The sequence below is a fragment of the Notamacropus eugenii genome, chromosome 6 (genome assembly GCF_028372415.1).
Source record: "Notamacropus eugenii isolate mMacEug1 chromosome 6, mMacEug1.pri_v2, whole genome shotgun sequence".
In the NCBI taxonomy this organism is placed as follows: Eukaryota; Metazoa; Chordata; class Mammalia; order Diprotodontia; family Macropodidae; genus Notamacropus; species Notamacropus eugenii.
Genome location: NC_092877.1, coordinates 165,400,526 through 165,423,783, shown reverse-complemented (window position 1 = coordinate 165,423,783; position 23,258 = coordinate 165,400,526). Strand labels below are relative to the sequence as shown.

Below are 23,258 nucleotides of genomic sequence, written 5' to 3'. Positions count from 1 at the left end.
TTGAATTAAATTCAGGGAACTATGCCTCAGTGCTGTATAGTCCTGTTGGACACTTTCTTTTGGTTGTCCCATAGACATCTCAAACTCAAAAGGGAATAATTTTTCCCCCTAAACATAATAAATTGCATAGCCCCTCAGGTCAGAAGCCTTGGAGTCATTGGAACCTCTTGATTCTCCCACATTCAATCACTTGCCATACCATGCTGAGTCTTCCTCCATGATGTTTCTCTCAGCTGCCCCTTTCTTTATGCCCCATAACCCCCACCCTAACTCAGGCTTCTGAACTCATCACTGTACTCTCCTAATTAGACTCCCTGCTTCCTTTCTGTCCTCTTCCTAGTCTCTCTCCCTCATGGCTACCAAACTGATATTCCTAAAACACTGGTCTTCCCATAGCAGTTGCCCTTTCTTGAGAAGCTAACAGGAAATGCATTCTTATGCTAGGCAATCTAAATCCATCCCACTTTTCATGTCACATTAATGACCACTGTCACATTAATCCCACATATATACTATATGTTCCAGCCAAGTTGGCTTACCTGCTGTTTCTTATACATAACATTCCATCTCTTTCCCCATGGCTTTTCGCAGGCTGTCTCGTATGACTGGGATGCTCTCCATTGTCCCTGCTCATCTCTAAATGGCTCAGTGGACACAGTGCTGGATCTGGATTTAGGAAAACCTGAATTTAAATATAATCACAGATACTTATTAGCTGTGTGACCTTGGGCAAATCACTTCACTTCTGTTTGCCTCAATTTCCTCATCTGTGTAATAAAGCATCTACCTCCCAGGGTTATTGCCAGGAATCAGTGGCTGACACAAATATATACTTATTTTCTTGTCAATCCCACCTCTTCTTATCCCTAGGTCATTTCCAGGCACCACTCATGTGCCGTCTCCTATAGAAGGCTTGTCTTATCATTGCCAGCTGTAAGGGCTACCCTTCCCCAAATATATACACCTGAATTGATTTTGCAGTTATGCTTTATTCACGTCTCTGCGCACACATTCTAGGGTAGAACATATGTGCCTTGAGGGCAGAAGACATTTTGTTTTAGCTTCTAGTCCTTAACATAGTCCTTTGCATACATTATTGATGATGTTATTATTAATAAATGCCTGTTTAATTGAGCTGAATCAACCCTAAGTGAGTAGGGGAATGGAAAGCAGCTGAATATTAAATTCATCAGCCCTGCGAGAGACAGGTGAGCTGAGTCAGCATCTGGGAAAAAATCCATATCTGAATAAGAGACACACATACATATTCTGAGAAGACATTGTCTTGAAAACAGACCTCTAGAACAACAATCAGAAAAGTGCCGTTCTGTTGTTGCTTATGTCACTCTTGCTGGAATGACCTGGAGAAAGTCATTTATACTTTCACTGTCATGGGGGAGTAAAATCTGTCAACTTGTCCTTGTCCTAGGAGAGGTGGAACCTGTTTTGAGTTGTGTCCATGTGAATAAAAGATTGTTATAAATCTCTAACAAGTATCTGCAGAAGGAATAGGCAGAGTGTGAATAGTGTAACCTAAGACAGGGTTTCCAAAAATTAATTTGCAGTCATTTTAAGTGTGCTCCCTCCTCAAGCCATGTTCAATTGGATATTTGCAATAAAATAAATCTTCACATAGATTACCTTAGGGTTCTGAGCAAGACCCCAGAGCACTCTGAATGTAGGCATCTCTTCATTACTTTACCCTCATCTAGGTGTGGCATAGGATATGAACATCCCCCATCCAGAAGCTCAGTTAGAAGAGTAAAATATGGCATTTCATTGTTGTAGGCAATCATTTTCCCATTCAGCCACCTCTACAATACTGATTTGAGTATTTTTTCATGTATTTTTTTCATGGGAGTCACAAGTTCACTTTCTTCTTCTAACTATATAATTATGAGAGCTCTCAAAATAGTGACAGTATTCGTGGGCTCAGTACTCTCATTTTGCAAGTTGCTTTGCTTCTCTGTAACCTGTAAGCTCATCAATAAAGGGAGTTTACTTTGATTTTTTGAAAGCCCATTCTTGTTTTTGTAACTACTGTTTCAGGCATTCCCTCTCCATGCAAAGGACCCAGGTGTATTTTGGGATTTTTCACTTCTTTGGCAAGGGAATCCAGAAACTTTATGTGTGACATCAGTAAATATATTCAACTAAGTCCTGATTAGCGTGAATGACAAATCCCCTGAAATCACATGTATTCAGATTCATAGTATTTGAAGTTATAATTGTGTAAAATATGGTATCCTGTTCCAGCCTAATGGAAATATACATTGCAAATTTGGATAATGCAGCCACTTCAGGAGATTAGTTATGTGTGCTAATCGGAATTTAGCTGTTTTCTCCTTGTAACCCACCCAGGTCATCGGTTTTAAAAAACAAACAGATTTATCTATAGGTCAGTAACATAAAAAATAACTCATACCAGAGTCAATAGCAATCTTTTCCCCAAAGTTAATAGTGATTATAATAATAGCATTTACCTAGTGCCTCCCAGAAACTACTAAGTCCTTTACCAATATTATCTCATTTGATCCTCACAAAAACCAGAGGCAAACAGGTTAAATGACCTACCCAAGATCAGACATTCAATAATTGTTTGGAGTCAGTTTTGAACTCAAATCATCCTGACTCTAGGTGTTGTGTTTCCATCTACTTCATCCTCTAGTTGCCTGTGGTATCATGAAGAAGAATTGACTTTGGAGCTGGGGAACATCTTTGTCAGTCTCCAGATCTTGTTGGTTCTTCGTCTGATTATTTTTCAAGTTCTCCCCTTTTGTCCAGCCTCCAATGATAGCGATTGATAGTGAGATTTTTGAATAATTTTTTTAAAAAAGGAATCATGTAATGATTTATTTAAATGATTTAAAATCATTTATTTTTATTGTAGATATAAACATATACTTTTAAGTTTGTAAAGTTATTTCCTTTTAGAACCCTCCTTATTGTATCATTTTTGATATGTCAGTGTCTTCCACTCTACACTGACAACTCTTCCAGTGTTCAAATTCATTAATTTCAGTGAACGCATTAATCACTCGCTCTTTATAGGGCATAATGCAAGAGGCTGGTGATTCAAGGACAAAGCAAATAGATTCCTATCCTATAGGACCTTCCAGTCTTACATTCAACCTCTAAACAAGGTTGAGTTTCTCTAATTTATGTAGTATGTTAGCAACATGGACAATTTTTAACAGAGGGGAGTGTCATAGAGGGGACAAATCCAAAATGAAATGATCAATAAGAAGAGTCCTAAAATCAAATCATTCTACCAATTTAAAAACTACATATTTGCATGTAGAGTAAAATTTTCTTAACTTTAAATTTAATTAAAAATTTTAAGTCCTTTTTTATGTTTTTTTCATAACTTTTTAAAATGAGGTTCAGTTTCCTTCAATACTATGGAAGACATGGGTTAGAAATGAACAGCTCATTCCAGTACTTGCAGTGGTTACTCAACAGGCATTGCAATTGTTAGCTATAATTTGATAATGTAAAAAATGTAAATCCTTAGCGTGAATTTATACATACAAAGGAATTTGAAACAAACATGTATTTTCAGGATGTTCTGTTGATAAGGCATCCATAGACCAAGATTCTGGTTCTCCCTCTATAAGTGACTAGAAGAATTCCCTACCAAAATGAAGAGTTTTGTAGGTAAGAGTGAACTGCCTTTCCAAATATATATATTCCCACCCCAACCCCTATACCAGGAACCTCTGCCCCCTGAGAATTCAAAGGGAAGCTTGATTATTGGAAGTGAACCCAAGGTCCTTGGAGAATTATTTAGTTTAGAGAGGATTCTGACTTTAGGCAGTTCTCTTCACCATTGTTGGTCTCATTTTCACCTTATGGTAAATGGGGACGTTGCTGTTTCTCTCACAGAGTTGTTAGGAGAATGAGTTATAACGTCAGCAAATGCTTTTAGCTGCTTTGCGAGAGGTGCTCTATAAACACACGTTGTTATTATTGCTCGTTTCCTTTGTTACTCCAGCAAATGAAAAATTCCCTCCCCTACATATTCATGAAGCACATCAATTTAATTTATAGATTCTAGAACCAAGTCCCTAGTGGTTATTATTTCAGTGAAGTTGGTTGTTAAGGGACTATCCAATCCACTCGGCCATTCTTTGTGGAAGCTGTGTAAAAAATATCCCAAAAAGGAAAATAAGAAGTAGCTATTTAAACACTTTCCAGCTTGTATTAGTTTTTTTGTTGCCTTCATATCAGATCCAGTGTTAAAGTCTTGGCTTAGGGGATTAAAGAAAAAAAACAAGCAAACTATGAAATGTGGGATTTAATTTGAGTGAGAACGTTATATAGTTTTGTTTTGTTTTTTTAATTTAAAGGGAATTGTGTAGAGGAAAAATAATCGAAAACTAATTCTTTTACTTTTTGTGGACAGTATGAACAGAAAGGAAGAGTATCTTTCCTGTTGGGCTATATCTTCCTATTGAAAACAAGTTATTTATAATTGATGAATTTCTTGTTCATGTCTAGCTAAAAATTAGTAAGTGGTAAATTGAATTATCAGAGTATAAAACGAGATTAAAAATAATAAAGCCCATTATTCCTAATGAAACAGAATTGCCTCAGCTGTATATGAGTCTTTTCTCTTGCTTATCATTTGACTTTTACAACCAATGGAAACAACAGAGTGGATGAAGAATCTTCAGCTTTCTCACTGCCTGCCATATGCATTTTAAACTCCTTAACCTAGAATTCAAAATCCTCAACCAACTGGCTACAATCTAACTTTTCCCTGATTATTTTTTGTTTTCCGCCTCTCATACACTGTGCTCTAGTAAAAATGGTCCATTTACTCTTCCCTTGAAATATTCCATGCTTTTTATTCATGCAATTCTGTGAACTCAGAATGACCCCTTTCCAAGAATTCATCTTTTAAAGACAAGCTCAAAATGCCACGTCCATGAGGGATCCTTTGATTCCCACCAGGCAGTAGTATTCTTTAACTCATCTGACCTGGTTTTTATTTCCCCCTGTGGCTAGCCTGGTGCTCTGTACATAGCAGAAATACATAGAAGAAAAAGGATTTATGCTTACTATATACAAAACTCTGTACTCAAAGCTGGGTATACAAATAGAAATGCAAGATATCCTTCGCTCCCAAACAACTCACATTCTGGTTAGGAGCATCTTGGGGTATGTGTGATGTGTGTTTATCTCTCTGCCTCTCTCTCTATCTCTGTCTCTGTCTGTCTGTCTGTCTGTCTGTCTGTCTGTCTGTCTGTCTCTCTCTCTCTCTCTCTCTCTCTCTCTCTCTCTGTTTCTTTCTCTTTATATGTGAGGTTTCACCTACAAGTCTGATGGAAAGACCCTGGGGTCCTCTGGAAAAGCTGAGGACAATGCATCTTATTTCATGTCTTTTCCACTGATCAAAGTCATATCCTTTTCTGATGCTGAACAATTTGATGAGGCATTGGTGAACTTTGTCCAGATCTTTAGAAACTGAGACTGCTAAGGAGGCAGGGCAGAAGCAGTTATTAGGTCCACATCTCCAAAAGAATTGTTTCTTTAAGTAATGGTTGGGGTGGGTGGGGAAGAAGGGGGTAGATCTGAAGCAGGATCACTGGTCTGCAGCATTACTGTTCCTGGGACTCTTGAACATACCTATTCATTCATAATAGTTTTAATTTTATGTTGGTCATGGAAGAAGTGGTAGGCTCCTTCTCAAGGGTTGTCTCCCCTCAGTTATGATTACCAGCAAGATCAGTGGTAAGGAATATGGAGTTACAGCAGTGAGGAACATTGTTGTTCACAGAACTCATAGGTTCAAAATCCTGGTCTTTCTCCACCCATGTCCAAGGGCAGGTAGGGTCAAAATGGCAATGGTTTGACTTGACTGATACATGATACTTTCTATTTTCCCCTCAGGGAGCCTTGCTTCTTCAGCTCCTCTGAATTATTTGATTTTTTTTTTCAATTAGAAAGCATTTATTAAGTGCTTATGGTTTGCCTAGCACAGTGCTATGAACAGGGTGTCAGTGGTGCTGAAGATTTGGAGGTATGAGTTGTCCACTATATTGTGCCCAGCTCACGTGTAAATACGGAGCTAGCATTTATATAGTGCTTTAGGCTTGCAAAGCACTTTTTTTAAAATTTATTTATTTTAGTTTTCAGCATTCATTTCCAAAAAAATTTTGGGGTTCCAAATTTTCTCCCCATTTCTCCCCTCCCCCACCCCAAAACGGCAAGCATTCTAATTACCCCCATCACCAATCCACCCTCCCTTCTAACATCCCTCCCTTCCTTTATCCCCATCTTCTCTTTTGTCCTGTAGGGCAAGATAAATTTCTATACCCTATTACTTGTATTTCTTATTTCCTAATTGCAAGAACAATACTCAACAGTTGTTCCTAAAACTTTGAGTTCCAACTTCTCAGTTCCTCCAAGGTGGCACAATCCAGCATGTACACTGATCTGGAAGCAGGGAGAGATTTTTGTGTCCAATCTTAGCAGTTACCTCTCCACAGCCACCTGGCCTCCAGTTCCACCAAGTCAGCACTGGGAGCTGATTTTCAGATAAGCTGGATGGGCAGGGTCACCATTCAGTGTGAGACAAAGACCAGCTCCCCCAGGGCCTCCACACAGGGCAGAGGCAAGACTCAGCTCCTCAGTGCCCCCAGGGGTTTTACGATCCAACAATGGATGCAGGCTGACTAAGAACTGCTGTTGTCTGCCCTATGTGGCCTCTGCAGCAGCTGCCTAAGGCCAGAGCTATGGGAAGGCCCTTCTCCCTTCCTGACCAGCTGAAAAAACCCTGTCACTGACCTTTGGGGCCTATGGGTTGAGAGATCTGAGGACCCGCTGCTGCGGCTGGGGATTATGCCCCTGAGGTGTCCTCCTGCCAGAGTCATGTAGTACACACAGCCAACGCTGGGCTGGGCTCTGCGCTCCATGACCAGTGCAACTGACGTTTCCCGTGGGCCTTTCAGGTCACCCTGGGCTGGAAAGCTCTTCCGCTCTGTTGTTCTCCACTTCTGTTGCTCTAAAATTTGTTGAGAGTCCCTCTCTACAGGTATTTTATGGGCTGTGTGGGGAGACCCTGCGTATGTGTGTCTTTCTACTCCACTGTCTTTGCTCCGCCCCCTGAATTATTTGATTTTTTTAGAATGAAATCAATAGTTATTGGTTGGTTGGTAGAAATAAATGAATGAATTACTGACTAATTGAACAAGTCTGCAGATGAACTGTAACTGTTAGTTTATTTCTGATTGGCCAAATTATCTCTTTTTTCTGTAACAGAAAAGGCATCTTTATTGTTTACTTTATAATTTTATAAATATTGACTCATTTATTAAAGTATTTACTGTTAAGGTATTTACTTTATAACTTTAATGACATTTTGAAGTATTTACTTTATAACTATAAGTACTGACTCATTATAATTCTAAGAACTTTGTAAATATAAGGTATGAGAGAGATTCTTATGATGGCCTGAGCCTTGAGAAGTAAAAATCAATAACAAAAAAAGAACAAATCTCTTTTAGGAGCAATTCATTCAAATCAATCAAGTTCCTTGCAAATCTAAACTTTATTTCACTTTCCTTATCTACAAATTGGGGAGACATCATAGCATATGTATTATGCTTGATTTGGCGTCAGAAAGACCTAGACTCAAATCCCACACCAGTTCAATGACTATGGTCATACCAAATACCTGCTCTGTCTTGGTTTTTCCATCAATAAAATGGAGGTAATAATTGTGAGGCACAAATGAAATCACATATGTAAAATATTTTGAATTTTTCATAAAGTGCTCTGTAAATACCACTTGTCATTATCTCTGAGATCCTTTCTATCCCTAAATTTCTATGACTTTATAAAATTTGAAGTGTGTCATAATTGTATAATAATATATTCAGGCCTTGAGAGATGAAATTTCCCAGTAAGAATACCATGTACTTTCAGTGACAAATGATTTCCTAAAACCTTAGCAGTTGCTGGTTCATAGCATCAAAAATGAGTCTTTGATATGTAAAAAAAATTAAAAGAGAGAATTATATATAAAACATGCAGATTGAAAAGACAGGTTATTATTTAAGGTCCACTGGTCCTTCTCTTTGTCCTGAGGATGTCGCAGTTTTCAGCCATCTAAGGCCCAGTTTTACAAAGGTACCCATTTTATTCATCACAGCATTCAGTTTCTAATTTGAACACATTTTAAAGAGTAATTACTGCTTTCAAATGGTATTCTGATGAAACAAGGAGATAGGGAAAACTGCTTGGTCAGTCGGGTAGAGAAGTCATCTTAGGGAGAGAAAATGAAAGCCTGAAACTATAACACAGAGAGGCATACTAGAGGTGCTTTGTCCATCTGGGTAGGGAGACAAAAGTCATATGGAAAACTTAAGATTGTCTTGGGTAAAATTGAAGCTCCTTGAAGTGAGTCTATTTTAGTTTTTGACTTGATTTCCCCAAGACCTAGAAAAATATGGTACATTTTTTTTTATACTGTGAGATGTACATTTTATTCAAAAGTTTAAATATTCTTCACACAGTAGACAGATTTTCCAACTAAAGTTCTTGTATAGCGTGCTCAGACAAGTAAAGTTGAAGGCTGAATGGCAGATGCAGACTCCTCATCAGTGCTCTTCTGCCAGTTTTTCGGCTTTTGTCACAGCTTCTTCAATGGGTCTGACCATATAGAAGGCCTGTTCTGGGAGATGGCCATACTGACCTGCCAAGATTTGCTGGAATCCCTTAATAGTTTCTTTCAAGGGTACCAACTTCCTCATGTGTCCTGTGAATACCTCAGCAACCTGGAATGGCTATGACAAGAAAGTCTGGATTTTCTGGTCTGAGACACTGTCAACTTGTCTTCTTCAGACAACTTATCCATACCAAGGATAGCAATGATGTCCTGGAGGGACTTATAGTCCTGCAGAATCTTTTGCACACCTCGGGCAACATCATAGTGCTCATTGCCAACAATGTTGGGGTCCATGATCCGGAAAGTGGAGTCCAGAGGATCCACTGCAGGGTAAATGCCCAGTTCAGCAATAGCCCAGGACAGCATAGTGGTAGCATCCAAGTGGGAAAAGGTGGTGGCAGGAGCAGGGTCAGTCAGGTCATCAGCAGGGACATAGATGGCTTGCACAGGGGTGATAGAAACTTTCTTGGTTGTGGTAATTCTTTCCTGAATGATGCCCATATCAGTGGCCAAAGTGGGTTGGTAACCGACAGCAGAGGGGATTCAGCCTAGTAAAGCAGACACCTCTGAGCCAGTCTGAGTGAATCGGAAGATATTATCAATGAAGAGCAATACATCCTGACTGTCTTGATCTCTGAAGTATTCAGCCACAGTGAGGCCAGTCAAGGCTACCTGAGCTTGAGTGCCAGGTGGTTCATTCATTTGGCTATATACCAATGCTATCTTGGAAGTGGCATCCTTCAGACTGATGACACCAGACTCAATCATCTTGTGGTACAAGTCATTGCCTTCTCAAGTCCATTCACCAACACCAGCAAACACAGAATAACCACCATGGGCCTTGGTAACATTGTTGATTAGTTCCATAATCAATACCGTCTTTTCCACACCAGCACCACCAAAAAGACCCGTTATGCCACGCTTGGCATATGGGGCCAAAAGATCCACAACTGTGATGCCAGTGACCAGAATTTCTTGCTCTACACTCATCTCTATGAATTTAGGAGCCTCAGCATGAATAGCAGCACACTGTTGGGTTTTGATTGGACCCCTTTCAGCGACAGGCTCTCCAATCACATTCATGACTGTTCCTAAGGTCTCAGGGCCCACTGGAATTTTGACTGGGGCTCCAGAATCCAGGAGCTTCTGCCCTCTGACCACTCCTTCCATACCACCCATAGCAACGGCCCGGACTGTGCTCTCCCCCAGATGTTGGGAGACCTCCAGAACCAGCCTGGTCTTCCTGTCCTGCACTTCGAGGGCATTGAGGATGGGAGGGAGCCCCTCATGGAACTGCACATCCACCACTACCCCAATGACTGGCCTCCCCGCTCTTGGGGCTGGGGATGTCCGGGCGGCATAGTCCAGGCCGCATAATCCTGGCCAGCTGCATCGCGGCCGAGGCCAAGGCAGCTGCAGCGCGGCTCCACAACCCCAGCATGGAGGAGTCTGGGGAGAGACTGAGCTGAAGTAGGGTACATTTTTAAAGGTAGGTGTTTCATAAGTGCTTGTTGCATTTATTTTAATGGGAGATTGCTAACGATCATGACACAAAAGGAGCATTTTGTTGTTTTTGTGAGGGCCAACTCTTTGTGGCCACATTTGAGATTTTCTTGGCAGAGATACTAGAGTGTTTGCTGCTTCCTTCTCCAGCTCATTTTACAGATGAAGAAACTGAGGCCAGTGAGGCTAAGTGACTTACTCAGCCTGGCACAGCTGTGAAGTGTGAAACCAGACCTGCCCTCAGGAAGGAGAGAGTCTTCCTGATTTCAAGCCTGTCCCTGTTCAGGCACCACCTCCCGCCCAAAAGGGACAAGTTTTGAGGGGAAATGAAAACCTGACCTTGGGAGGTAGATGCTATCATTAGTCTCATTTACAGATAAGAAAACAGAGAAAAAAAGAAAAGCAAGGCAGCCCAGGTTCACACCCCTAGTAAGCACCTGATCTGAACTCAGATTTTCCTGACTCTAGCTCCTGCTTCTACTATGCCTTCTAGCTGCCTGTGCTTAATGATTGACTGATTAAGTACCAAGTCAGTCCCCATTAGATGTTTTAAAGTATTTTGAATTACTGGATGGCTCAGACCTACAGCATTTAATATAATCGGTTCAGACTTGGAATATTTTGTTGGCCTGAATGGTTATTATATTATTATCTCTTCTTCATCTGCATATTGCTAATCTCTTCTCAATTCTCCTTCTCAATGCGCAAGTTTTGTGTATAATTCTCTCTCTTTTTTAATATTAAAAGCTTGTTTTTTTATATTATAATCCAGCAATAGCCAAGGCTTCAGAAAATGATTTGCCGCTGAAAGTAGGTGATAATGTTATAAGAAATTTCACCTTGCAAGGCCTGAATATGTTGTTATGCAATTATAAAGCACTTCAAATTTTATAGTTATAGAATTTTAGGGTTGGAAGGGATCTCAGAGATAACAATAATGAGATAACTAATTATATTAGCTAATATTTCCTAGTTTAGTACCATTTTCCTCTGTTTCAACACAGTACCTACTAACTGCAGAGCATGTAGAAGGCAGGACAGATATGGATGAAAAAATCCAAGACTGCCTCAAAGTGCTGATTGTGCTTGGGACCTTTGACCCTTAGCCTGGTCTACAAAGTGTCATAAATAATAGGTTGTCCTAATTTTTATCTATTATACTCTTTTTTTCTTCACTTTCCAGTCTGTCTTTAAAAATAGGTTGAGTAATTATGGCTCAGTATTCATTGTGCATCATTTTATTCTGTTTTTCTTTATTCCCCAAAATGAAAGATGATTGTCATAAAAGCCTGACTTTATGTGATCCCACTTAATATTTATTTCCTCCAGGTAACATTATTTCAACTTACCCTAATTACTTCTTCTGATCATTCTACTTTGTAAATGTTTGTATTCTGGAAGAGATAATGATAAAGCAGATAAATCAGGATAGAAAATTATCAAGAAAATGATCAACTCCATTAATGATCTAAGACTAATTTAATGACCACAGATGTGATTGTCAACAGTAATAATGGTTTATATTTGAAGATAGTCCAGGTTTGGTAAGCTACTTCATTTGCATTGGAGTGAGGAAGTCATCATTCTTAGAAAATATAAACAAAGTTGTTTATGCAATTTGTTGATCTTTATTTTCCAAGTCCCTTACATGCTTGGACACAACACTTGGCAGGGCTTCTCCAAGATGATAAAAGAATGAGCCCACAAATATGACTTTATTTACTTTCTTTCTGCTTTGTACTCTAGCAACATACCAAGAGAAATATTACTTAGGGAGCAAAAGGAGAGAGGGAGGAAGGTATAATATTTTCCATGTCCAAGTTTACAGATCAACTGACATCTTTCCATAGACCTCATAGAAATCTATGAACCCCAGGTTAAGAGCACCTGGTTTACACAGATCTGTAGTACTGGCATGCCCTGGGATTTATCCCAGAGCATCCTTGCATTTCTTCCTTCAGTGGTATTGTAGACAGGTGAGTTCACACAAGGAACCCTTTCTGTGCCTTTCTCTTGAGGCAGTGTGGTGCAGGGGAAAATATGCTGAATTTGGAATCAAATAGCCTGAGGGTTGTACCCTGGTTCTACCACTGGTTAGACTTGGCAAGGCTGTTAACCTCTTTGGTTTCTTCATCTCTAAAATGAGGCGGTTGCTCCTCCAAGGGCCCATCTAGCTCCAAATCTATGCCCTTGTGACCAATCCTTGTGTATTAATTCGTAGATAGAGGTACCATCTCCACACTTTAGTTTGACAAGAGAGTAGAATTGTATTTTGAGATGCCAAGATGCAAACGATATGCCCAGAATCAACATGTGAGCAGCAGATTTTAAATTATAGTCTTATTTCCACTGCTATTATAGGACATTTCAGAAGACAACATGACCATCATCTATAGCAGAGGGGTCTTAACCTGGTGTCCATAGACCTCCTCCCTCACACCCAACAAGTCCATCAGATCCATTGATAAATTTCAAAGGGTCTGTGAAGTAGGATGATGGGAAAGTACATTCTTATCTTTACCTTCTAATCAGAATTTATCACTTCCTTTGCTTACTTAAAAACATGCTTCTGAGACTTCCAAAGGGACCTATGATGTACACACACAAAAAAGGTCAAGAATCTCCAGTTTATGGATATATAAAATTTAAGTGAACCTGAGCTTTTGATGGAGATGGACCCTTTCTTCAGTCCAGCTCACTTTGCATTCTCCTTGTATCCCTCTCACTTCAGAATTTAAGGTAGCACATGGTTTCTACCCTGAGTCCATAAGTACTCATGCGTTGGCTTGAAAGCATGTAGCATACATTAGCCCTAGATGTAGTTTTTGCTACACTGGGCCTAAAAATGCTAGTTATCATCCTGATTTGGGCTATTGTTACCTCTGGCCTTCCTACTTCCACTGTGTCCCCTCTCTGAACCATTCTTCACTGCTCTGAATGTCATCTTCCAAGGGCATGGGTCTGACCAAGTCACTCCAATGCTTAAAAAATTTTGTCTGTAGGGTAAAACACAAACTTTTCAGATTGGTGTTTAAGGACCTCTACTTCCTTGCACTAACCTACCTTACAGATATATTTCATACTACTCCTTTCCATGCACCTGTGTTCCAGCCCAACTAGACTCTATTAAATCTAGCAGTACCTCTCCTGTCTCTGTGTCACCACCCAGGCTTCCCAGCATGCATGGAATGCTCCATCTCTAAGAATTCTTATCTGCAAGGTTCTGCTCAGATTACTCTGTTGTCCAAGAAGCCTTCCCTGACTCTACACCAGCAAGGTTATTAATTCTCTTTCCTTCAAATGTCTTTTGTTTACTTATTTGTATGCATTTTCTATCGCCACACCCAAACTCTCCCCACACCCCCTCAGCCAAGAGATAGAAGGCTGTTGGAAGACAAGTTGTTGTATTTTTAATTTCTGTATCCCTAGTGGAAGAGTCAGCAACTCTTACTGTACACAAGCCCAACCTTAGAGTTAGCAAGAGCAGATCCAAGCCCTGTCTTTGATACATACTGGTTGTACGACACTGGGCAAATCGGTGAATTTCTCTGCATTCTGGCAGCTCTCTAACCATGTGCTGATATGTGTAGGTGGAGAAATTTTCCTCACTGGAAATTCTCTAAAGTAATGTTGGGTAAAAAAATCCCATTGCGTACCACAGTGCCCAGCATACAGCATGTTTAATAAATGTTTAATAAATACTTTCTGTATTGAATTAAATTGAAAGACATCCTATAAAAAACAATTGGTAATAAGCAATTTAATGAAGAACTAGGGGGATAAAAGTATGCAATTAAGGGGAAAAAAGAATATATATAAAAGTTTGAGTACATCATTTAAATGTGTATCACACATTATTTGAACTTTTTGGGAAGTACCAATGTAGCATTCATGGAAGCCCCACCCCCTTCCCTTACTCAAAAATTTTATTTTTGTTTTCTATGCAGTAGATGCTTCATCTAAAAGATCAACATAATCCATCCTGACAATCCCACAGAAAGCTTACATAGGACTGACCACAAGGGGTGTAGTCTCATGCTGATTGATCAATCTCAGGTTTTATTCTCTCTTTCCAGTCAATTCTTCAATGCCTTCCTAGCATTTTAGATGTAATTACAAACATCTGGTACCACTGATTTCCCATCCTTCCCCTTAGTTTTGCAGTGTTATCATTCAAGTTCCAGACATTCAGCTTAGAAGCTGACTTTTATTGCTCATTTAACAGCAACAAGGCAACTATGAGTGCAATTTGAATACTGGGGAGCACATGCTTTCCACCAGCCTAGAGGCAAAACAGACACAGAGGTACTTTTCTAATTTCTTTCTTGGGAAATACAAATACATTCCCCTAGAACATATTATTTTTGATCTGCCTTTCTGTTTTCTCCCACTGGGGAGAAGTGAACAGGCTATTTGAGTATGAATTTTTAAAATGCTATCTTCTATTTCTTTTCATTTGATCCTATCACCCACATGGATGTGTTAATTATTAAGCAAATGGAGTTCCTATAGCTTTCTTCTAAGGCATGTCATTGGGGGTTAATGAAGTAACACTGTGCAGGTGCATTCCTGGCCTACTTCAGTGGTTGTTCCAAAAGTTTATAGTCTATCGTGCTTAGCACATGAAGCAGAAATCGAGTTGCACACATATTCCTAACTTTTGATGTCTTTAAAGAAGCATTGTATGAAGATTTAATAGATTCTGGAGCCAACATGGCATCAGGGATGGAGGACTAGGCTCAACACCAGAAAGGCCTGGGTTTCAGTCATGCTTCTGATGGACAGAGGTTGTGTGACAGTGGGCAAGTCATTTAGCCTTAACCCTCAGGAATCAAACCCCTCGAGGAAGACTTTAAATCTGTGAATCACAGATATTGCCAGAGTTGCTATTTCAGTGACAGAAATGTATGATTCATCTCACTTTAATTTTGAATATTCTCCTCATGGTCTGCTATCAAATAAGAATCTTTTTAACTCCAGCAGGACATTATCTCTTAAAGAAGGATTTACCCAATCAAGTAATAAAGATGATGAATTTTAAGGCCATCCCATTTCCAAACGGGAATATTTTTACTATAGATGCCTTAATTTGAAGACTATCAAGATTCTTTTGAAACCTGCTTTTATCAAAGACACTTCTTTATCAAAGGGAAATGTTGGATCTCCTTCTTAAATCTGAATTAGAACAAGGCCTTTGAAGAGGGCCATGAATGCTTAAAAAGACAAAGGGGTCAATAATAATTTTTAAATTAATTTTTATTCATCTTTTCTTCTAATACTTGTCATCAAACTATTTTCTTGATTAATTAAAGGAGAAATAGTTTATTAGCATGAATTTAAAATAAGTGCTGCACAAAGAGAAATGAAGAGGGGCATTGTGGCTACACATGGAATATGAAACACAACAAATAAAGAACTATAAAGAAGAACCAGAGTAAAGGATGTCATCAAAGATTTCTTGTATGATCCAAAAAAGATATGGGCTATGTTTGTAACTGAAATTAGGAATAACCAAGAGGCAAGAGTTGCCCTGGTTTGACAAGTAAAGTAATTATCATCTACAGCCTTGGAGGGGGTCCTCCACATTGAAGAGCTCACAGATCCATTTGACTATATGAGCATAAATGTTTCCAAACATTCTAATTAATATTTTTTCCCTGACCAACATAATTTGAAAAGATTCTTTTTTCTCTTTGAAAGGTGATTTTGCTCTTCAGTTGACTTTTTATAAGGACTATTTGGGAAATTCTCCCTCTATCTCCCTTATCCAATAGAGCAGTCCTTTGGGGCAGGAGATTGGGAATATTCATAAAAGTTTAATTTTCCTCTTTCAAATTTTCCTTCAACAAATAGTGAATTTAGAGGAAGAATAAAAATGATAAGCATGTGTGTAGTATTTTGAGTTTGGAAGCATATTTGCATATATTTTCTTCTTTCCCCCTCTCCTGGGAAATTGGGGAGGCAAAAATTATTATCCTTTTTTTGTAGTTAGCAAAACTGAGGTTTAGTGCCATGATCAAGATCATAGAACTAGTAAGTGAAAGAGTGCAAAAGACTTTTCTTACTCTTAATTCAGTGTATTTTCAACCCTCCATACCATTCTGTCTTTCTTTAAAGATGAATCATTTGCCAAGATAGGCAACTGCCTGAATAAACAGTAGCAGAGACAATTCTGTGATCTCCCTGTAACTGTTATTGGGAATCTAGTGCTTTTTGGTTTCTATGAGGCATGATGTTTACAATTAGTTCAGTCATTTTGTAGGTTTGTTTTCCATTCCAAACGCCTGCTAAACTAATCAGATTTTTGTATGTAACACAGTTATGTGAATTGGAGCAATTTATGTGTTCAAACACGGTAGATCTAATACAAGTTGAGTTTCTGTTCTTTAATCTTAATTTATTTTGCATTCAGTTGACAACAAGAGGTGTGGTAAAAGTCACACCTAGAAGTCTTTAGCCCTATCAGGAAGGCAAAAATTATGACAAGCACCAAGAATGTCAGTGTATTTTAGAAGAACTAAAGTCACCATCATCACATTGATAACAATATTAACAGTGTACCCTTATGTAGAGCTTTATAGGGAACAAAGCATAGTCCTTCCAAAACTAGTGAAATGGGTCTTAGGAATATTATCAACCCCATTTTACATATCTTAGAGTCAAAGATTTCCGTTAGAGTCAACCTTCTGTAACACCAATCATAGCAGCATGCCTGAGGACTGCTGCTGTGAATGATTTCAGGGGTCTAATCGCATAGTATAATGAACTCTGTGTTCAGCAATAAACTAAACGTTGTTCAATAAAGTAAAGCATAATATTCATAGCAACATCCTTAATCAATACCAAGTGTCCAAGTAAAGTCCTTTTTCATCTTTACTAGAGGTTGACTTCCAAGTCCCATGACTCTTCCTCTGTGGACTGACTACTCCTGACTCTCGCCTATATTCACATGTAGGCAACTCTCCACTCCTGTTCCATGTCTCAGCTCAGGGGGACTGCTCCACTCCACAGCTTCTGCCTCTGGGAAAATAAAGCTCAACAGGAAAATCTTGTTGACACATACCACCAGCACCTTCATCTCAATTCACCTCCAAAGTCCAGAGGCTCTGTTTTAACAGCTCAGTTTACTTTAACAGCTCTCAAAAGGGGCTTAACCTCATGGGCATGTTTCTGCCCTACATGTATTTTTAAAGTTTGGAGGCTCCTCCAGCAAGACTCTGCCATCAGAGGTCTCCTCTTTGCTATCTTCTTCTCAAGGCTGCCTCACCCCTTCAATGCTGGCTCTCTTCATGTCTGCTTTCTCAACACCAGCCCTCTCTTTACATACGGTTTTACTCAGTATCTGATTGGCTAGAACCCACATACATATATCTGATTGGTTAAAACTCAATCCAGAAAAACTACAAAGATCCTATTTTGCTTGCTGTTCTACTTTCCTGTTCCACCTTGTAATGTGGAGGTGATCTTCTATTCTGAAAGAATGCACTGTGGTAGTCAGTCCTACCAAGGTGGTAAGACTTTGGGTATGGGATCAGAAATGGATGATGTTGGTTGTCCAAGCACTGAAATGGTTAAATTCTGAGACTCTCAGCTACAATTTGGGATCGGAATCAGTCACTTAGTTGACAATCATTTATTTTTTTAAGTGTTAACTGTGTGCCAGGCACTGAGGATTCAAAGTAAAGGAAAACAGGTATAATCTATATCAGATTACTTGCCCTCTTGGGGAGGGGGTAAAAGAAGGGAAGAAGGAGGGAGAAAAATTTGGAACTCAGAATCTTATAAAAAATGAATGTTGAAAACTATTTTTATATGTAACTGGAAAAAATTTACAAATAAAATAAAATGACTAAACAGTAAAAAAAAAAAAAAGTAAAGCAAAAAATAAGTTTCTTGTATTCAAGGAATTTTTTTTTTTAATGGGGGTGATAATGTGCCAAAAATTGTACATACAAGATATATCTAGTATACATAATAGGTCACCTTTTAGGAAGCCATTAGCAGGAAGGGAACTGGGGAAAGCTCCTATAGAAGATAAGATTTAAGTTGAGTTTTGAAGGAAAGCAGGGTTTGATAGATCTACTCCTGGTAGATTTCCACTAAGTGGGCTTTGTGATCAGAACTAGTAGACAGAACTGATGAAATTAAAAATTCTTAGCATTTGGAAAGTAAGAATAAATAATAAAATTTCAGAGCAAGAAGCAGTCAGAGATCAGATAGTCTATGCTAGTCATTTTATAGGAATTTAAATTCTAACCCACCTAATTTTCATAATTTGTCTAAAGTCACAAACCAAAATCTGTAACAGTTTCCTAACTTCCAATCTTAGGTTCCTTCCACTACTGTAATCTATTAAGCCCTATCTTGTGTAGGGTTTTGCTCAACTCATAGACATAATAATAGCCTGTTTGTTCTGAGAGATCTTCAGCTCTGGAGTCCATCAACAGAATGAAACCTCCTTATCAGAAATGGGAAAACATAAACTCAGATGACAAATATGATGAAACTCAGAGAAGTTTAATGACTTGCCCATGATTAAATGGTTAATAAGTGACTAGAACATAGTGTCTTTCTACCAGGTGAACTGTGATGATTGGCCAGGAGTCTTTTCTTTTGATCTCTGATGTCATTCCTCTACACTGACCAAGTTCTCACTTTCCTTATCTTTCATACCCTCTAGGGTCACATAGAGCAAGAGTTTGAAAGAAGCAATATTTGGGGTTAAGTGATGGAAACATAACAAGTCAACCAATGATTTATCACAATAGGATAAAGCACAAATCACTGAGTTCAAATCCTAACTTATGTTAGACATGTATTTATTTATGCTTACTGGGTGACCATGGGTGGCTGAGTGACTTAAACTCTCTCAGCCCCACTTCCTTATCTTTATGGGGATAATAATGGAACATACCTTACGAGGTTGTTGTAAACATAAAATAAGACATTTTAGGGGCCTCCAGGTTGCCCAGTAGATAGTGTGATGGACTTGGAGTTGGGAAAACCTGAGTTTCAATCCTGCCTCAGCTAGTGCATACTAGCTGTGTGACCCTAGGCAAATCTCTTAAACTCTGTCTGCCTATGTTTTTTCATCTGTAAAGTGAGAATAATAATAGAACCTGCCTCCCAAGTTTGTCATGAAGATCAATGAGATATTTGTAAAGTGCTTGGGAAATCTTCAAGTGCTATATAAATGTGGGTCATTATTATAATCTGGTCTAATGCTCATCTTTTGTAGATGAAGGAGGTTAAGAAACTTGCCTACAGTTACACAGAGAGTAAATGGTAGTATAAGAATATGAATGCATATTTTCCTAGTTCCAATGCCATTATAAAGCTAGCGTAGCTTTGTGAATCCTGCGGCTTGCATCTCAGCTATGCAGTTTTAAAGGGCTTTGTCTTTATGGAATATAATAAAGTTTTCATTCATAGAATAGAAATAGGTTTAGCTGGGATAATAATTCTTCAGAATAAAGGTCATTCTTTTAGAGATTCTAAGTTTATTCCCCTGTTTTTGTTCTTGTTCAGTCATTTCAGTAGTATTCAATTCTTCTTGACCCCATTACAGTTTTCTTGGCAAAGATATTGGAATGCTGTGCTTTACTGGAAACCTTCTTCAGCTCATTTAACAGATGAAGAAGCTTAGGTAAACAAAGTTAATTGACTTGCCTAGGGTCACACAGCTTGTAAGTATCTGAGGTCAAATTTGAACTCAGTAAAATGAGACATCCTTGACTCATAATAAGAGTTCAAGGTTTCATCTTCTACAGTGGGCCAAAGTGTGAGGCTCACCTCTGAGAAATTCCAAACCCTGTAAATAATCAGGTCTTTAGCTGACCTCAGGACAGAGGTCTTGTATGACCCTACCAGATCAACTCTCTTTTAGGCAACTATGAATGTAATCTATAAAGTTTAGATAGAACCAGATTGAATTGAAACACGTAAATCAGTTCTGTTACTTATAAGACATATCAAAGACTTATAGAATTGGAAGTGATTGAAGAGATTATCTATTAAGAGTTCAACCCTCTTCACTTTATACATGCGGATCCTGAAACCCAGAGAGATTGAACTTTCCCAAAGTTACATAGCAAAACACAGGTGCACACAGAATTGAGGGTGTTAGTTGTTGACTTCTCATTGTCATTCACTTAAATGCAATTTAAATGCTAGCATGGATATCATCACCATGGATATCACAACAATATCATGTTTGTTTCAACATATTGCATTCTCTTTTTAAATAAAAAAAAAAGATCTTGTTGATTATAGGAATTCTAGCCATCCTTGAGTAACTCACGTTTGGAAGTATCACTATGTATTATGGTTTGTCAATTAGTTGATAACCTATATATTATATATCTCCCCCTTCAGTGGTACAAAAATTGATTCTGAGTTGAATTTAGTATTTGTATTTTTTTATCCTAGAATTATTTTATTTAACCACATTAGTTAACAAGACCCAAAATTTTAAATATCAAAAGAAAAGTAATAGATAAGTGGTATTGAATTTTTATATTGCATTCTTATTCACATTGTTATGTTTTTCCTAATGAGAACTATATGTTAATGTTCTAAAAATAAATATCTTACAATCTGGACTTACAATTAAAATAGAATATTAAATACAAAAGCATCATAATTTCATTGAAACATTCCCCAATTTGGATTGAGAAGTCACTTCCATTCCATATCTTTTCATCATATCATTGATTTTATTTCCCAAATGATCTTTCAGACCTAAAATTCATAGCTTTCATTTTTACCTAGAAATAAAATTTTCTCATCTAAATTTTCAGCCAACATTTCAGTGAATGAATCTTTCTAGTTTCTATTTTCTTTTTATTGTCTCAGAATGAAAATGTCTCTTTTAATGCACCAAAATAATTCAAATGGGAGCATCTTAAATATGAAAACCTTCTTTGATATCAGAAATAACAATGGTTTTTGTCCTTATTGAACTTATATGTATGTGATGGTGTTTACAGATACTGAATAGAGTGTATGGCACTTGGCTACAGTCAGTCAGTCATTCAACAAGCGTTTATTAAGCACATACTATATGCCAGGTACTATGCTAATCAAGAAGGAAATTAAGAGAATGGGAAATATTAGAGATGTAATGAAAATAGAAACAATAAGGTTTGGCAAGACATTGGATATGTGAAATAAATGCTAGGGAAGAATTGACGATGACCCCAAGATTGTGAGCCTGAGTCACAAGGAGGATGGTAGTATCCTTGGGAGTATTAGGGAAATTTAGAAGATGGGAGAGTTTAAAGGGAAAGATAATGAGTTTATCTTTAGGTCTGTTGAGTATGAGATTTCTGCTTCCATGTGCTGGTGACATGAGACTGAAGCTCAGGAGAGAGATTAGGACTAGATAAAGAGGTTTGGGAATCATTTGCAAGGAGGTGCTAATTGAACCAATGGAAGATGATGAGATCAACAAATGATGAAGCAGAGAGGAAAAAAAGGTCCTACTACAAAGACTTGGGGCATATCCACAATTAGTGAATGTGACTTGGATTAAGTACTCGGGCAGGAAAAGAAGCAGGGGTGAATGGTGTTCTGAAATTTTAGAAAGAATATGCTGGGGAAGAAGGTGATCAACAGTGTCAAAGACTAAAGAAAGCTTAAGAAAAATGAAAATTGAGGAATGCTATTACATTTGGAAATTAAGAAATCATTAGTAACTTTGGAAAGAGTACTTTTCAGTTGGATGATGTCAGAAGCCAGATTGTATTAGAATGGATCGAAGAAACAAAAGTTAAGACAGTGATCATGTAGTTTTCTCAAAGAGATTAGCCAAGAAGGAGAAAAGAGGTCTAGGATGATAGGTATCAGGGATAGCAGGATCAAATGAGATATTTTTTAAGGATGAGGACAGCTATAAATCAGATCAGTGACTTGGGGAGGGGTGCTGCCCTTCACAGTTGAATTCTAATGCATTTCTATCTAATGGTAGCTGTAGTTCTTAGGAGGTCATGGCAGAGATGAGGAACGCATGCCCTTTCTTTACAATGATTTTGCTCCTCAATAGTGTCTATCAGAACTGGGCTGGAAAGAAGTTAGTGGGTTGGGGACACTACTCTTCCCAAGACTGTGTTGTAGAAGGAAGAGATTGTAGCAAAAGGTTACTGTTTAGTGTGAGAGGAAAAGGAGGAGGAGGGAAGAAAAGAGAACTTCCATTGTTGAATGGTTTCAGATTTTTTTTTTTTTACACCAGCATATAGTTTATTATAGTTATTTGTTAATGTCCTTAATTTCCCTACTACAGGATAGGCTCTACAGGGCCAGGAACTGTGCATTTTTCTTCTTGTGTCTAACATAGGCAGTGGCATCTCTTTCCTGATCCTTTCAGCTGAACACCTTGCTTCATACCTCTCTCTCTCTCTCTCTCTCTCTCTCTCTCTCTCTCTCTCTCTCTCTCTCTCTCTCTCTCTCTCTCTCTCTCTCTCTCTCTCTCTCTCTCTCTCTCTCTCTCTCTCTCTCTCTCTCTCTCTCTCTCTCTCTCTCTCTCTCTCTCTCACACACACACACACACACACACACACACGCACAAATCCCTTCACTGAGAACTCCTCCTCCTTCCATTGCCTTCTCATATCATTCATATATCTTACCCCAAATTCCACTATCTCCTCTTTTACCCTTGTGTCACTTAAGAGGTGACCCTTCTCCTGGCTAAACCATCCCCTTGATATTCACCCTTGATCCCATCCCCTTTATCTTTTTTTAACAGATTGTCCCGCTCTAATCTTCAAACTTTTCCCATATGCTAGTTCCTTCCCTAATGCTGCCAAACATACCCATCTCTCCCCAATCCTTAAAACAAACAAACCACTCCCCCAACCCCTCACCCTAAATCCAATCATCTCCACATTCCAAATATTCCCTCTTCCCTGGTTGAATTCCTTGAGAAAGTTTTGCACAATTGGTACCTTCAATTCCTCTCCTCTCTCTTCTAAATGCTGCTATCTGGCTTTCAATCCACTTATTTTACTGAAACCAGTGATTTCCTGCTTGGCAAATGTAATGGCCTTTTCTCAGTCCTCATCCTTGACTTCTTGGCATCCTT

General features: G+C 38.5%; 1 protein-coding gene and 1 pseudogene across 6 annotated transcripts in view; one reads left to right on the top strand and one right to left on the bottom strand.

Moving 5' to 3' along the window:
* The window catches only part of MARCHF1 (membrane associated ring-CH-type finger 1), a 663,012-nt gene that overhangs the window by 252,722 nt on the left and 387,032 nt on the right, over nt 1-23,258 (top strand). The window lies entirely within an intron of this gene.
* Nucleotides 8,594-10,115, bottom strand: LOC140512457 (ATP synthase subunit beta, mitochondrial pseudogene; annotated as a pseudogene).